A 13,322-nucleotide genomic window follows, 5' to 3' on the forward strand; every position below is an offset into this window, starting at 1 on the left:
GTTTAATTCGTTGTTATTGTTAAGTTTTCATTTAATTTTCATTTAGTTCATTTAGTTCATATTGATTCATGTTCTTTTATCACTCGGTATTTTTTCTTTAGTTAAGTTTAATGACTTTGGTTGACTCACTTTGTTAAGGAAGTATTTCATTTGTTTAAATAATTTAGTTTTTTTTTCGTTTTGAGGCCTTAAACAGTGCGCGTTTCATTTTCATTCGAGCTCTAATCGTCAAACAGTTTAGAGTCGCGACTCAACACCGAAAATTCGCTAGCGTGAAAGTGTAGATAATTTGTAAATCTCGGCCACCGATAATAAAAGGTAAGGTCTCACAACAGCGTTTTCCAAGTTTTTAGTTAATCTCATTAAGTGTTTACAGTCCACTAAATTACCTTTTTTTTTCCTTTTTTTTCATCGTGAGTTAACTAACTTTTTAATTTTATTTTTTTATTTGAACTCAGCGCAATTAATCAACATTATTTTTGGTTACTTTGAACCGCATTTTTTGCTATTCACACTTTGGCCTTTTGAAAATTAACTTATAATTTTATAGAATAAACCGCCCAGTTAATTCAATCATATAGGCTTAAAAAGTACAATTAATTAGTTGATCAATTTTCTTCTCTTTTTCAATTTCAAAAATACATTGCATTATTCATTTTATCTTTAGTTAGTTTGCAGATAGTTTAAATATCGATCGCAAACATTTCATCGCATTTTCTTAACAAGAATTTATGAATTATCGTTTAAATCAACACAGGTCGTTTTTCAAGTTGAATTCTTTTGCAGGATTATATCTAAAGGTAAACAGTGCACATATTTTTTCCAACAGGTTTCATTTTTATATTGGTTTTAACAGGGTGTCACAAGTACATTCATTGGAGTTTTTTAATTGTTGCTTGTATTGTATACGCAACATCATTCTCGTTTTCTTATAGTCGGTCTAAAGTCGGTCTTGAGACTCCGTTTCTTGCCTTAAAATTTTCTTCTGAATTCATTTAATTTCTTCTGTTTTCTTCGTTTTTTTTTTCGGATATAGTAGGATGTCCGATAAACTGAAAAGAGAAGACTGAAAACTGAATTTAATCGTCTATCGGATATTCTTAATATATCGAGAAGTGCTAAAGAAGACACTTCCCAACATATAATCTTTAAATTGAGTTATGATATTTTGGAATCAATTAGAACTGAGTTTTTCAAGCAGCATAACGTTGTCATTAGTTGCATTCTAGATGATGAGGATCAATTCACCGAACAAGACGCGGTACGAAGCTCATTTGAAAAAGATTTTTGGTATATTAAATCGATTTATTTTGAGCTGTTTGGAGAATCATTGACTACAAATATTTCATCTTCATCGTCTAGTAATCAGTCCCATGTAACACTGCCAAAATTAGAGATTCCATCCTTTTCTGGAAATATTACACAGTTTGCCACTTTTAAAGATAAGTTTGATGCCTTGATTCATAATAACAGTACTTTGCGTAACATAGAAAAATTTAATTATCTTTTCGAGTTTCTTACGTGGTCAGCCTCTGACCTTGATTCAGAAGTTACCGAAGACAGATGTCAAATACACAACCGCTTATGAAATGCTAGTTAAGCGATATGAAAACCCTCGTTTAGTTGCGGCCACACACTGGGCAGCTATCGAAAATACCCCCAAACTCACAACTGAGAATCCTGCCGAGTTAAGACAACTTTTGGATACATTTTCTGATAATCTTGCTGCATTAGGAAATCTTAACTTTCCTGTAGCTTCATGGGATTTCATTTCAGATGTTGCTTAAACGCTTACATGTTTCTATTGCTACTGAATTCGAATTGCAATATGATTCACATACTACTCCATCATTACAACAGCTTACAACCTATCTACATAAGCGTTGTGCCGCTCTCGACAATGTTTGCTCAGCCCTTCATGGAAAAGATAAAAAATCATTTAAGAGAGAGGATCGCTTCTCAAATTCCAAGGTTGCTCTTCTAGGCACTGAGCAATCTAAATCTAGCAGTTGTGCTATTTGTAAAACAGCACATTCTGTTTATTGTTGTCCTATCTTTTTAACAAAAACTCCTAATGATAGATACCAACTTGTAAAATCGCTGAAAATGTGTTTAAATTGCCTAAGTAGTAGTCATTCTGTCAAAGAATGTAAATCGCCGCATGTTTGTCATAAATGTAGACAAAAACATCATACCTTACTTCATTTTGAGAGAAATTATTTTTCTGGTAGTAGCAGCAGTACTACACCACCCGCACTCTCATCAACCAGCTCCATCCACAATGATCAACCATCTAGCTCTCAGGCGGACTCCAGGTCTACCAATTCTTCGCATCTGGTAGCGAGTAGCCGTAACAATTATAATTCTAGTAATGTGCTGCTTTCTACGGCTCTTATAGATATGTTAGATGGGTCAGGAACATTTCAGAAAATTAGAATATTGCTTGATTCTGGCTCGCAACTTCACTTTATCTCACAAAATTGTGTTAAACGTCTTGGAATTACTTCCTATAAGACGCCTTGCTCCGTTCAAGGTATTGGAGAAGCTCATGTACAAAACTGTGCAAGAAGTGTATTTACCAAGATTCGACCTTGTAATAAATTCACTCCGAATTTTGATTTGGAAGCTGCAGTTCTTCCAAAATTTTGCGGGCTATTACCTAGTCATCCTATTTCTACCGCAAACTGGCCTCATCTACGCAGCGCGTCCTTGGCTGACCCTTTCTATGATACTCCTAGCTCTATTGATGTATTAATAGGTGCTCCATTGTTTCCCTATATTTTACTGGAGGGTAGACTTACCGGTGACTATAATGAGCCAGTGGGAATTAACACTGTTTTTGGTTTTATATTGATGGGTAAAACGGTTTCCAACTCTTCACCTATCGCTACACAATCGCTTCTCTGTTATCAGGCATCAGTTAATGATACTATGCAGAAGTTTTGGGAAGTTGAAGAAGCACCACATGTCAAAGTTTTATCTCCCGAAGACGAGAAATGCGAAAATATTTTCCGTAAAACTACGTATCGCAATCGGGATGGCCGATTTGTGGTTTCCTTGCCCTTCCGATATTCTTCTCTGTGATACTAAAGCTTTGCATTTAGAATTGGTATCCAGTCTATCTACGGAGGCTTTCTTAGCTGCTTTGAGACGATTTGTAGCTCGCCGAGGTCGCTGCCAACATTTGTACAGCGATTGCGGTAGCAACTTTATTGGTGCATCCAAGCAGTTAAATAATTTTATGTTAAAATCCGCCGCATCTGAAGGTATAACATGGCATTTTAACCCCTCCTCTGCGCCCCACTTTGGAGGATTGTGGGAGGCCGGAGTGAAATCTGTAAAAACTCATTTATGCAGAGTCATTGGTATGCAGTGTTTGACATATGAGGAGCTAAATACTGTATTGGTTCAGATTGAAGCCTTTCTTAATTCGCGACCTCTTACACCCTTTAGTAATGATCCCAATGATATGACGGCTCTAACCCCGGGTCATTTCCTGACCTTGGAACCTCTGGGTGTTCCTCCTGAATTGGCTGTCACCTCACTTCCCGTTCGTCAATTGAATCGTTGGCAAATGCTTCAAAAAATGCACCAAGATTTTTGGCGTCGTTGGTCTAGTGAGTACTTGCATACGTTGCACGTGCTAAGTAGCATAAATCCAGTGGTAATCTTTCACCAGGAACTTTAGTTTTAATTCGCAATGATTTGGCCCCTCCTCTGCATTGGTCAATGGGCCGCATAACTGAGGTACATCCAGGTTTAGATGGAATAGTGAGAGTTGTTACTGTTCACACTAGTAATGAGACTTTAAAGCGACCTGTGGTGAAGCTCTGTCCTTTGCCACTTTCGGAGGACTGAAAAATGCAATGCATTTTGGTGGGCGGTATGTTAAGTTTTCATTTAATTTTCATTTAGTTTATTTAGTTCATATTGATTCATGTTTTTTATCACTCGGTATTTTTTCTTTAGTTAAATTTAATGCCTTTGGTTGACTCACCTTGTTAAGGAAGTATTTAATTTGTTTAAATAATTTAGTTTGTTTTCGTTTTGAGGCCTTAAACAGTGAGCGTTTCATTTTCATTCGAGCTCTAATCATCAAACAGTTTAGAGTCGCGACTCAACACCGAAAAATCGCTAGCGTGAAAGTGTAGATAATTCGTAAATCTCGGCCACCGATAATAAAAGGTAAGGTCTCACAACAGCGTTTTCCAAGTTTTTAGTTAATCTCATTAAGTGTTTACAGTCCACTAAATTACCTTTTTTTTCCTTTTTTTCATCGTGAGTTAACTAACTTTTTAATTTTATTTTTTTATTTGAACTCAGCGCAATTAATCAACAGTTATTATTGGTTCAAGGTATTAAGTTTCAAGTTCCATCCGCGAAAATTATTTATCATTATTGTTTTCTAAAATTTTATGAATTGGAGTAAATTCTTGGTTGCTCTTAATAAGAAGTGTTATTGTCAACATATTTCATTATTCTCTTAAGTTTTGAGCTAACGGATGTTAAGGTTTAAAGAAAAAATAAACAGATTTATTAGGAACACTTTTTGACTACAATTCTTAGTCATAAATTTGTATCACTTGCTGTGTGTAGGGGGTTAGAACTGAATATTTTTAAGGAAGAATTATTTATTTAAGTTTGGGAAAACCCCATTAGCTGTTACAAAAATTACAAGTTTGATTTACATTTAAATAACAATCTAAAAAGCAAATAACAAAAAATAAATTGACATACTAATGAGAAAACAAAAAACAGAAATCCTATTAGAGGTAACCTGGTACATAAGCCCTACAAATACTATCTAATTAAATCATTAACAATAAAACATGTAATCTCAATTATTGGGAACAAAGTAATTCCTTAGCTGATTTAAAGATAAATTAAATACATCAATATCAAGATTATTTATCAGGGTCAAATTCCTATCAATAGGAATATTTACAGCATACAAGGTTCTATGAAAGGGAATATAGAATATTGGCTGGTGTCTTAGCTGTTGGTACGATATATTAAAACCAATTGAATATAAGAGAATAGCACCGTCCAATATGCCATTAACAAGTTTAATCCATTAGTGTGTAGAGTCCCTTAAAAGGGACGCCACTGGTTTCAAGCACATGCGCACTTCTAATGTTTTCATAACCTCGTGCATTTGTCTAGACGTTCGCTATTTGTTGTAAAATCCTGTCCCTTATAAGGGACTCTATGCAAAATAGACAATCCTCAGTATAATTCGTAATTCGTATTTTGCAGATTATCTCTGCATGAATTGCAGACATTATTTGAAGAAAATGACGGTTGAATTGGAATTCCTGATGACCTAGGTGAAGACACAGAAGAAGACAGCGATGGCTCTGATGATGAGCATATCCTAGATGTAAATCGCTTATGCCGTGGAATACTTCAGCAGAATTGTGAAGTAAGAGCCAGAAAACAAAATGATTTTGACGAAGAAGATCTAGTTCCTCTAGCCCAACTATTTCCAAAGTCTAAGGGTTTATCTCGTCAAACCTATGAAGCTCCACCTAATGAACAAGATGATTTTGATGAAGAAGATCTAACAGCTTTAGCAGATCTGCTTTCTAAACCTGGGTCAAGTATAAGTCAAGGCAATTTTTCAACCCCTAAACATAGAAAGCTATACGAATGTAACGCAGATCCCCCATTTTTTCTATGAAGACAAACTGTGTGCCATGAGAGCCATCTCAAGAAGCAAAAGAGGCCCAAAATCCGTTAGATTTTTCAAAACTGTTTTTAGATGAAGATCTCACATCGAAAATTGTTGAGGAAACCAATAAATACGGCCAACAAAAAAATAAGGAGGTAAATTTCACAAAAGAAGAGTTATATGTATGTACTACTTGGAGGAATGCTTCTTTCAGGTTATGCAAAATATCCGAACAAGAGGATGTTTTGGCATCCAACAGAAGATATACCAAACATTTAAAAAATCCAGACCGGCTTTACAAAATTCGCCCTCTACTGAACTCACTGAATGAGAATTTCAAAAAACACGGAGGTTTGGATGAACATCTTTCAATTGATGAAAGCATGGAACCCTACTATGGCAAACACTATGCCAAACAGTACATCAAGGGCAAGCCGATAAGATTCGGCTTCAAAAACTGGGCTCTATGCAGTAGTAATGGGTACATGATTTTTTTTGAGATTTACACTGGCAAATCAGATGCAGAAAAAGTTTTTGGTCTTGGTGGAGACGTGGTTATGTCCTTACTACATAAATCGGAAGTGCCTTCTAACCAGGGATATAATTTTTTTTTTGATAATTATTTTACAAGCCTGGGTTTACTGAACCATCTCTAGGAAAATAAAATTTGTGCCACGGCAACAGTAAGAGAAATTCGAACGGAAAAGTGTCCATTTCCTGAAAGTACCTCATGGAAATCAAAACCAAGGGGAAGCCACAGTTTTGTTTCTTGTGATAACGTTACTTTTGTACAATGGAAGGACAAGGTTGTGACATTGGGTACCAACTTCGAAAGTAATGACATTGTTACCACATCTAGATGGTGTAAGGAAACTAAAACTAAAAAACAAATTCCACAACCAAAAATTATAGCTGGATACAATAAACACATGGGAGGAGTTGATAAAATGGATGGGCTGATTGCTTTGTATAGGACAAGAATGCGACAGCGAAAATGGTATTGGCCAATAGTTTCATATTTATTAGATGCGAGCATCTCAAATGGCTGGGTACTTATGAAAAAGCTAAGACCAAATGATGCCTCCTTACTAGAATTTCGGAGGTATATCGCCCCAAGTTTTTTACAGCCCTATGGTAAAAAACCAAGTAGAGGAAAAACTACGCTTCCAGTTCATAAAGCCTCTAGATTTGATAATATAGGACATTTAATTCGGTACAATGAATCTGATCGAAGGTGCCAAGTATGCAAGAAGAAAACTAACTTTATATGTGTAAAATGTGACTGTGGACTTCATCCAAAAAATTGTTTCGAAAATTACCATATAAACTAAATAATATTAATTTTATGTATTTTATGCATGGAGTCCCTTTTGCGGGACGGATCATAACACACTAATAAAAATTAATATTTGGTTTTAGTATTTTTTTTTATATCTTATTTAAGTCATTTCATAAAGAAAAATACATAAAAAACAATTTTTATAAGTTCATGCACTAATGGGTTAAACATAAATAGTATGCTAAAAATCTTTCTGCGAGCACTAAGTGAAGGCAAGCCTAACCGTTGTTCCATCACACTTTAATCAGGGTTCTCCATTCTAATGCTCTCCCTAAAAGCACATATTCTAAGAAATTTATGTTGCACACGTTCCAAGGACACTGTGTGATTTTGAAACTATGGTGACCACACAACTGAGCAGTATTCCGAGACAGGCCTTACTAACTCACAGTAGGCCAATCTGGTAGCCCTCACTGAAAAATACTGGCAATTTCTTAGAACAAAACCAAGCATCTTTGAGTCTCTTATAGATATGGAACGAAGGTCAACTTGTTATCCAAAAGGACACCCAGGTCCTTAATAGTAGTGACACACTGAATTGCTGTATCATTGATGGAATAGGACGATGGGATTCACTTATTGCGCGTAACGCTAATACATACGCACTTCTTTATGTTAAGATTCAGCTGATTTTTCGTACAGTAAACACACAATCTATCAAGATCTAGTTGCAGGAGTTCCTGGTCTAATGGACTCGTAATAGATCTTCAAATCATCAGCAAATTTTAGACATTTACTATTCTCAAAACAATAAGTAATATCATTTATAAATAAAATAAAGAGTGGAGGCGAACAGTGACCGCCTTGAGGAACACCTGAATTGACGTATATGATATCGGACAAGAAACCACCAATTTTAACCTGCTGCACATGACCAAATAATAAACTAGAGAACTACAACACTAGCTGTCAATGAAAATCCAGATCCACCAACTTTCCCAATAGGATGCGAAGGTTAACCGGATTGGACGCTTTGGAAAATTCATTATACTGGGTGTTCATTTGAAAACTTCCCACCACGGATTTATCGAAAACCACTGTTTAAAAAAACACCGAAATATGTCAAAAGGTTTGTCAAGGGGGACAACTTTCTAACCTAAAATTATTTCACCCCCTTTCACCCATTGCCCCCCAGGGTCGTCCCCTTTAAAATTTTAAACGCCAAGGGGCATCCAGTAATAGCTTGTTTAAAAGGTCTCTCGAAGTCTTTTATTTTGACGTTTGATTTTTTTAAATCGGTCGATTCGTTTTCGAGAAACTTAGAAAAATCTTTGTGTATTTTAATTTGTTCAGATAGAAAACAAAAACATGAAATTATCAGTTTTTATTTCAATAAGTATTCAAAATGTTGCCCGTTTTTGGCCAAGCAATGATATAGGCGATGTTCAAATTCCTGACGGACATTTTCAAAAACATGTTGTGGGATATCATGGCAGCTGTCGATGATATCCCGTATCATCGACATCCCGATTCAGGTTGGGGAGTAAACACAATAGATTTCAAATGACCCCATAGAAAAGAATCTAACGGCGTTATATCAGGAGATCTAGCAGGCCATCCTATAGGCCCTCTTCGCCCTATCCATTTATCTGGAAACTCGTCTTCTAGCCATTGCCGAACGGGAAGAACATAGTGAGGAGGAGCGCCGTCTTGTTGGAAATATATTTTAGCCTCATCAAGTATAGGGTTTCCATCATCATCGATTTGGTTTTCAATGGATTCAGTGATAAGCGGATTTATGGTATTTTCCAACATATTCAAAGAAATGTCTCCATTTAAATTTCCGTTAATAAATAATGGCCCAATCACTTTTGCTAAATTTCCTAAAATGCCTGCCCATACATTAATTTTTTGAGGGTACTGGCTATGCCCTTCTACAAATGCATGAATAAATAAATAAATAAATAGATAAAAAGGACTTTATTTTTGACTCGGCGAATTTCAGCAATGCTGATTTTAACCGAGTACATAAATGATCAGTATACATAATAGATAATGTTTGAAATACAAAAATATAAAAGATTACCACTGTATCTAAATTTACATTCTTAATAATTATAAAGAAAAACAGAAAAAAAATATATGGGTAAATCCAAAATAATGAAATCATAAAAAATTAAATTATGAATTTAACGAACTAAACCATAAATTATAACAAATAACAATAATCCATGCATACAAAACAGTAATGGACAAGAAGTTCAATGTAATATCTAATTTAAAGACACAAGAAATGAGCAATAAGATGGAAAAAAAAATCATGTAAAAAAAAGCATTGTTATTAATCTAATAAAGTCTGTTTGTACTTTTTTTTTAAAGCTTGTCTTTGCGAACCTATCAAGCTGAAAGGTACTTCATTAAAAAGTTTGCTGGTCTGGTAGCTAAAACAACCTCTGAAAAGGCTTGTTTGGTATTTCCAGTCGATTTCTGTACCGTGTATTTAAGTTGTGTACAGAAGTTCTATATGATAGTTTGTCTATTAAATACTGAGGTGTTTGTGTTGTTATGAGATTATTTAGAAAGGAAGCAAAATGCAACTTTTGTCGGTTTTTCGATATTAAGCCACTGTAGTTCTTCTATTTGGTGAGTTATGTGATCCCTGATTCTTAAATTGAAAATTAATCGTGCACAAGAATTCTGTATCTTTTGCAATTTAAACTTTGTCCCACAATCAATGAAAGTTCCGTAAACATAGTTGCCATAATTGGTATGAGAGAGCACCAGTGATTCACAAAGTATTTTTTTAAGTGCAAAATTGATAAAATGTTTGCTTTTATAAAGATTTCTTAGCGCATAGTACGCTTTCTGGCATATTTTAGCAACATGCGATTTAAATAGCAAATTGCTATGTAGGATGATGCCCAAGTTTTTGTACTCAGTAACCACCGGTACTCCCTCGCCCATAATTTTTACGTTTACGTTGGACAATACATAATCCCTCTTGTTACCAAAAAACAGCACCACTGACTTCTTTGGATTCAATTTTAGACCATTTTTATTTGAATAAGCATGAATTTGATCTAAGCATTGGTTAATTTGTCTTTCAGCTTCAAAACAGCCTTCCTTCTCAAAAGAAAACTGAATCTGACTATTATCAGCAAATTGCTTTAATTTACACTTGTTGGTTATACACCGGTGCATGTCCATCGTATAGATTACAAAGAGCAGCGGGCCCAATATTGAACCTTGCGGCACACCTCTTAAAACAGGCAGCACACTCGAAAACTTCTGGTTAATAATCACTCGCTGAGATCTTTGTGTTAAATAACCTCTTAAAAGTTTTATGGTTTGGTCGTTAAATCCATAATACTGTAACTTGGCACACATAAGTTCTGGATCCAGCATGTCAAAGGCCTTGCTGTAGTCAAGTAACACCAGGGCACATTGTTCTCCTTTATCTATCGACTGGATAATTTCATCCAAAACGTCCAGCAAAGCTGTACCTGTACTAAAACCTCTTCTAAAACCTGACTGATATTTATAGAAAAGACTACTTTTTTGAAAAAAATCGAAAATTTGATGGTATATCATCTTCTAATTAATAAATAATCTAATTGGCCTTAAGTCTGAGTGACTCTTAGGATCACTATTTTTTGCCAAGGGTAAGACTGTAGCTGTTTTCCATTGTTGGGGAAAAGTGCTAGTTTCAATCATTTGATTAAAAATATGCGTTAGAAACGGAATAATAACTGGACAGCATAGTTTAAGCATTTGAAGCGTAATCTGGTCGGACCCTGATGCATTTGACGTAAGCGAAGAAATAGCACGCCCGACTTCGTAATCATTAACCAAACGTAAACCAAAAGTGTCTTGAACGGTCGAATTGATTTGGTAAAATTTTATTGTATCTGGATCAACATTTGGACATATTTGCCGTACAGATTGAATAAAAAAGTTATTTATTTCATTTGGATCCTGTAGTTGCATGGGAATGTGAAAATTGCTTTTATTTTTATTATAAACATTCATGTCATTAAGACCTTGCCAAATTTTTTTGCTATTATTTGTGGTGCTCAGAAAATTGAGATTGCGAACCGCCCGTGTAAAGAGGTTTCTAGCTCTTTTGTAATCCTCCCAATCACCAACGTTTTTTGACTTTTTGTACTTTGACAAAAGGCTATTTCTATATTTTTTCACTGTTTGTAAAACCCTAGTAAACCAAGGAGATTTTGGTCTGGTTACCCTTATTTTACGTTTTGGCACATGCTTATCAAAAAGTAACAAAATATTATCTGTCAGCGTACTAATTTTGTCATCAAGATCAACTTGATGAAATATTTGTCCCCAGTTTAGGGTAAATAAGTCACTATTAAATTTTTCTAGATCAAAATTCCTGTAGTCACGATACTCGAGAATTTTCGGAGGCAACACTGGCAAATTAATTGTAATATTACAGTATATTAATTGATGATCAGATGTTTCATGCATGTCGTGATGATAGACCTGACCATTCAGCAATTTCTCATTTGAAATGATAATCACATCTATTAAAGAGGCCTTTTTTAATGAAAATCGAGTGGGATTCATAACAATCTGTCTGAAATTAAAAGACTCAAGCAAATTGTTGAAAGATTGATTAATAGTCGCATATTCTAACAAGTTTATATTAATATCGCCCAACAAAATCAACTCATCACAAAGAGGTAAAATGTAACCAATAGAATTCTCCAAGAGATTAATTGCATTTAAAGCGTTGAATTTTGGAGGACGATAAAAAATCCCTAATCCCAATTTAATGGTATTTACCTTCATAATAAGCCATTGTTGCTCCAACTCCTCGTTCTTATCATAAGCATCAAATTCAGTTACACACAAGTCACTTCTGAAGTAAACACCAACACCACCACCTCTAGTATCACGATCTACTCTTAAAAACCGGTAGCCCTCGATAGACACGTATTCATTAGAAATGTCCTTAGAAAGCCAACTTTCTGAGATAGCCACAATATCCAATTTAAGACCAAGAAGGCAATTTTTAATATCTACTATGCTTGGCAGCAATGAACGTACGTTTAAATGACTCACTTTGAGGTTAGATGCCATAAAAAGTAAGAAAAAAAAACAAATAAATCATACCTTAATAAACCCAAAGTAACCAAAAAAAAACACAGTAAAAAACAAACTGAGCCAGCAAACTTTCTAAGAACTCCATACTTTTTATTGCAATTACTGGCTCACCATCATCCTTCCTAGCTAAGATCTGTCCATTTTTGTGCCATACAAATTTGTAACCTTTTTGTCTCAAATTCTTGGCTTTTTAAAAAGTTCGTATGTACCTTTGGTCATATCTTCATCTAAGAAAATTCGATCCAATGAGTCTCCCAGCCCAGAATTCTTCATTGTCATTTTTCCCCTTTTAGAGCGCGCTTCCAGAACCGCCCTTTTCAGCTCAGTGGGTAGAGTAAGTATAACCTTAAAATCGCCATTTTTTAGTGAAACATGTTTTATATATTATGTTAGCCTCAGAAGCATCAACATTTAAATATTGAAAAAGCCTGATTGCTTTTGAAGCCGTCTAGTTTTTCTCCTCTTCCCCCTTAATTAGCCCTGTTATGCATATATTATTCCTTGAGAGGAGGAAACATTATTTCCATGAGGCTTTTTATTGCTCCAATATCTACAGTTATGCTTATTAACAAATCCATTTAGATAAAATGTGCATTCATCGCTGAAGCAGATATTCTTTACATGAATAGTATTATCATTAATCGCTTCAGTCATTTTTTCACAAAACTCAACTCGCCTATCGAAATCGTCTTCGGTTAACTCTTGCAATATTTTCATTTTGAATGGATGAAATTCATGAAGATTGGTAACTGTGTGAACAGAGCCTAATGAAATACCAGTGGCAGCAACAATTTTGCGTAATGAAGTATTAGGATTTATTCCAAAATGACCCAAAACTTCAACTTGAGCGGCTTCTTCCAAAATTCGCCGATGATCACGTTTTTTATTTGCAACAGATCCAGTTTCAGTAAACTTAGTAACAAGGTCCAAAACAAACCTATGCGAAGCTATCTTCTCCGGGTGTCTGGCGTTAAACGTGACGGTAGTTTGCCGAGCACATTGATTTTGGGCACCATAAATTAGAATAATTTCCACTCTTTCGGCTAGTGTGTAAACCATTTTGGAAGTAAAATCTTCAATTCAACAAATAAATTTCATTTCATCATCACTAATCCAAGACTGTCACAAATGTAACTGACGGCAAAATAAATTCTTTATTTTCCTTAGCAACTATAAATAACTATGCAGGTATAACAATAAATATAGTTCGCCCAGGATATCTGTGTTGATGAAAAGAATGCGGAA

This window comes from Anthonomus grandis, chromosome 1 (genome assembly GCF_022605725.1).
Source record: "Anthonomus grandis grandis chromosome 1, icAntGran1.3, whole genome shotgun sequence".
Taxonomy (NCBI): Eukaryota; Metazoa; Arthropoda; class Insecta; order Coleoptera; family Curculionidae; genus Anthonomus; species Anthonomus grandis.